General features: G+C 35.3%; 1 protein-coding gene and 1 non-coding gene across 7 annotated transcripts in view; one reads left to right on the plus strand and one right to left on the minus strand.

Moving 5' to 3' along the window:
• The window catches only part of ZMYM4 (zinc finger MYM-type containing 4), a 144916-nt gene that overhangs the window by 68322 nt on the left and 71379 nt on the right, over window positions 1-5215 (plus strand). The window lies entirely within an intron of this gene.
• LOC111738296 lies at window positions 4613-4745 on the minus strand. The gene has a single exon (XR_002779802.1). It is a non-coding gene; the product is annotated as a small nucleolar RNA SNORA72 (small nucleolar RNA).

Here is a 5215-nt window from a genome sequence, read left to right on the forward strand (position 1 = left end):
TGTGTTTTAGGAATTCGTCCATTTCTTCCAGATTGTCCAATTTGTTGGCATATAATTGCTTGTAGTATTTTCTTATGATCCATTGTATTTCTGTAGAGTCCGTGGTTATTTCTCCTTTTTCATTTCTGATTTTATTTATTTGAGTACTCTCTCTTTTCTTTGATGAGTCTGGCTAAGGGTCTGTCAATTTTGTTTATCCTTTTATGAAAGGACCAGTTCTTGGTTTCATCAGTTTTTTGTATTGTTTTTCTAGACTCTATTTCATTTATTTCTGCTCTGATCTTTATTATTTCCTTCCTTCTATTCATTTTGGGCTTTGTTTGCTGTTCTTCTTCTAGTTCTTTTAATTGTAAGATTAGATTGTTTATTTGAGCTTTTTCTTGTTTCTTGAGGTAGGTTTGTATTGCTGTTAATTTCCCTCTTAGGACTGCGTTCGCTATATCCCATAAATTTTGAGTCGTGTTTTCATTTTCATTTGTCTCTAGGTATCTTTTGATTTCTTCCTTGATCTCATTAATAACTCATTCATTGTTTAGTAGCATGTTATTTAGCCTCCATGTGTTTGTGTTTTTTCCAGTTTTTTTCTTGTAGTTGATACCTAGTTTCGTACCATTGTGATCAGAGAAGACAGTTGATATGATTTCATTCTTTTTAAATTTATTGAAACTTGATTTGTGTCCTAACATGTGGTCTGTCCTTGAAAATGTTCCATGTGCATTTGAGAAGAATGTATATTTTGCTGCTTTGGGGTAAAATGCTCTGAAAATATCTGTTAAATCCATCTATTCCAGTGTGTCTTTTAAGCTCATTGTTTTTTTGTTGATTCTTTACCTGGAAGATCTGTCCATTGGTGTCAATGGATGTTAAAGTCTCCTACTATGAGTGTATTACCATTGATCTCTCCTTTTATGTCAGTCAATCATTGCTTTATGTATGTAGGTGTTCCTATGTTAGGTGTATTATATGTTTACTAGGGTTATGTCCTCTTGATTTATCGATCCCTTTATTATTTTGTAATGTCTTTTGTTGTCTCATTATAGCCTTTGTTTTAAAAGTCTGTTTTATCTGATATAAGTATTGCTACTCTGGCTTTTTTTTCATTTCTGTTTACATAAAATATCTTTTTCCATCTCTTTCCTTGCAGTCTGTGAGTGTCGTTTGATCTTGGTCTTTTGTAGACAGCATATGCACGGGTTTTGTTTTCTTATCCATTCAGTTACCCTATGTCTTTTGATTGGAGCATTTATTCTGTATACATTTAAAGTGATTACTGATAGGTTCATTGTTACTGCCATTTTGTTATTCATATTTGTTACTTCTATTTTCTTTTTTACTCCTCTTTTTAGAGAAGACCCTTTAACATTTCTTATAATACTGACTTCTTGGTGATGAATTCCTTAAGCTTTTTTCTGTCTGGGAAGCTCTTTATCTCACTTTCCATTTTAATTGAAAGTGTTGCTGGAGAGAGTATTCGTGGTTGTAGATTCTTGTTTTTCATAACTTTGACTATTTCTTGCCATTTTCTTTTGGCCTGCAAAGTTTTCATTGCAAAATCAGCAGACATTCTTATGGGGGTTCCCTTGTAAGTAACCAGCTTCCTTTCTCTTGCTGCTTTTAAGATTCTCTCTTTGTCTTTGACCTTTGGCATTTTAAGTATGATGTGTCTTGGGGGTCTGTTTGAATTCCTCTTGTTTGGGACTCTTTGTGCTCCCTGAACTTGTATGTCTAATTCCTTTGCCAGGTTAGGGAAGTTTTCTGTCATTATTTCTTCAAATAGAGTTTCGATCCCTTGCTCTCTCTTTTCCTCTTCAGGTACTCCTATGATCCGGATAGTTTTTATGCTTCCTATTGTCTCAGAGGTCTCTTAAACTATCCTCATTTTTTAAAATTCTTTTTCTTTTTATTGTTCTGATTGGGTGTATTCTGCTACCTTGTCTTCCAGTTTGCTGATTCGATCTTCTGCTTCATCCAATCTACTGTTGAATCCTTCTAGTGTATTCTTCATTTCAGTTATTGTATTCCTCATTACTGTCTTTTTTTTTTTTTTTTATTCTGTTGAGTTTCTCATTGTGCTCATCCATTCTCCCCATAAATTCGTTGAACATCCTAATAACCATTATTTTGAAATCTGTCTCTGGTAGGTTGCTTGCCTCCATTTCACTTAGCTTATTATCTGGAGTTTTCTCCTGTTGTTTCATATGTGGCATCTTTCTTTGTTCTTTCATTTTATTATCCTCTCTGTGTTCGTTTCTATGTGTCAGGAATATTTTTTTTGTTTTTTGACCTTGGCCAGATGGCCTAATGTGGAAAGTGTCTTATGTGGCCCAATGGCGCACTCTCACTGATCCCTTATGCTGGGGGCTCTGGACATGATCTTTTTTTGGGTTGTGTGTGATCTTCTGTTGTCTCCAAGCCTTTATTATTGTTAGTGGATCAGTGGATGGGATTAATGCTCAGGCTGACTAATTGTAGGAATTGGCTGCACCCACAGGGTAAGAGTTGTTGTGTGGAGGCTGACCCCACTGAATGGGATTTGCTCTAGCAAGCTTGTGTACTTGTTGCAGCCACCCTTTGTGTGTATCACAAATGGGACTAGTCAGGAGTTGCTCCATTGTGGTCTGGTGCCAGCCTCCAGATGTGTTGGTTTTGTGGCCCCTTGGGAGAGGCTACCCTGTAGGTCAATGTCAGCCACTGCTTTTAATTGCTCAGGGCTACCTGGTGAGAACTACAAAGTGATCCATGGTTGTTGCCTATGCTGAATGGGCTTCGATGTGGCTCCTTTATATCATCAGACATAGGTGTTAAGATCAGCTGGATTTCAGGTGATTCTCCACGCTGATTATTTTGTTATTTGGTTGTAATTTCAGTGTGGACCATTGCCAAAGTACTAAGATTTGAATGCCACAATACAAACTGATTCATGTTTTTGTCCATTAATGGTCTGTGGCTTTCTTTAAATGAAGTCCATGTTAGAGTCCATAGTCATCAGTGTTCTGCAAAAATGTCCGGGATCCAACGTTCTAGGAGGACCAGAGACGCTCGGCCCATTAAGTGTTTTATAGAATTCACCAGTAAAACTATATGGGCTTAGAGATTTTTGGTTTTCTTTGGATCAGTATCCAGAAGCGTAATTGCTGTATTGCAAGGCAGCTCTTGTTTTAATTTTTTGAGGTGTCTCTATACTGTTGTTTTCCATAGTGGCTGCACTAACTTAGAATCCCACTAACAGTGTACAAGGATTCTCTTTTCTCCACATCCTCACCAGCAGTTGTTATTTGTTGATTTATTGATGATAACCATTCTTCTGACTGGTGTGAAATGATATTTCATCGTGGTTTTAATTTGCATTTTTCTAATGATTTGTGACGTTAAGCATCTTTTCATATATCTCTTGGCCATCGGTATGTCCTCTTTGGGGAAATGTCTATTCAGATCCTCCGCCCATTTTTTAATCGGATTGTTGTTTTTGGTGTTCAGTTGTATGGATTCTTTATATATTTAGGATATTAACTCCTTATCATATGTATCATTGGTGACTATCTTATCCCATTCAGTAGGTTGTCTTTTCGTTTTGTTGATGGTTTCCTTTGCTGTGGAAAAACTTTTTAATTTGATGTAGTCCCATTTATTTTCTTCTTTTGTTTTTCTTACCTGAGGAGACATCCAAGAAGATGTTGCTGAAAGCGATGTCAAAGAGTTTACTGCCTCTGTTTTCTTCTAGGATGTTTATGTTTTCAGGTCTTACATTTAAGCCTGTAATTCGTTTTGAGGCTATTCCTGCATATGGTGTAAGAAGGTGATCCAGTTTCTTTCTTTCTTTTTTTTTGCATGTATCTGTCTAGTTTTCCCAGCACCACTTATTGAAGAGACTGTCTTTACCCCATTGTATTTCCTTGCCTCTTTTGTTGTAAATTAATTGATCACATAAGTGAGAATTTATTTCTGGGCTTTCTGTTCTATTTCATTGATCTGCATATCTGTTTTTATGCCAGTAAGTACCATACTGTTCTGATTATTGTAGCTTTATAGTATTGTTTGATATCAGAGAGCATGATACCATCCACTTTGTTCTTTCTCACAATTTCTTTGGCAATTTGAAATCTTTTATGGTTCCATATAAGTTTTAAGATTAGTTATTCTGATTCTGAGAAGAATGCCATTAATAGGGGTTGCATTGAGTGTGTATATTGCTTTAAGTAGTAAGGACATTTTAACAATATTATTCCTTCTAATCCATGTACAAGATAGAGCCTTCCATATTTGTATCTTTAGTGTCTTATAGTTTTCATAGTACAGGTCTTTCACCTTTTGGTTAAATTTATTCCTAAATATTTTTTATGTTTTACATCTTTTTAAATCTTGCTAATATTTAACATTTATGCTAATATTTTAAGCACTTCTGTTTATGAAAGATATTGGTATATAGTTTTCTTTTTTCTTCCTTATTTTTTTTTTTTTTTACAATTTATTTAATGGCAGCTGGTAACCATCAGATTAGCAGTGGTTATCTTCAAGTTATTTTACTGGCTGTGCTGTCATTTCTTGAGATTGATCGAAGTCACCTAGAGTCAGACCATTTCCCACTTAAGATGTATCATATAAGTCAGACTTGGTTTATCACCAGCATTTATAAAACCACACCTAGGGAAAGAACTAGGTCTGAGGACACATGCATGGTTCTTAATGTAGCGATTGTTTAGCCTGCCCTGATTATTACGAAATCAAAACAGTGAGAATATTTGCATATAGTTTTCTTTTATTATCCTATCTTCCTCTGGTTTTGATTCCAGGGTAATACTGGCCTCATAAAATTAGTTAGAAGGTATTCTTTTCTCTTGTATTATTTGCCAGAAGAATTGATGTAAAGTGAGTGGTATTATTTCTTCCTTAAATGTTTTATTTTATTTACTAGTGAAGTCATCTGGGCCTGGCACTATTCAAATTTTCTCTTTCCTCTGTGTCAGTTTTGATAATTTGTACCTTTCCAGGCATTTTCTTTAAGTCAACACAGTCCAATAGAACTTTCTGTAATGATGGAAATATCCTGTACACTGTTAAAGTATACTAGCCGCTTCCTCCCTGTGGCATTTGAGTACATGAAGTACGATAAGTGCAGAACTGATGTTTTAATTTTATTTAATTTAAATGGTCACAGGTGGCTGGTGACTTATTGTATTGGACATTACAGATCTAACTGGTCAAATTCACTTCCCTG

This window comes from Pteropus vampyrus, unplaced genomic scaffold (genome assembly GCF_000151845.1).
Source record: "Pteropus vampyrus isolate Shadow unplaced genomic scaffold, Pvam_2.0 Scaffold36, whole genome shotgun sequence".
Taxonomy (NCBI): domain Eukaryota; kingdom Metazoa; phylum Chordata; class Mammalia; order Chiroptera; family Pteropodidae; genus Pteropus; species Pteropus vampyrus.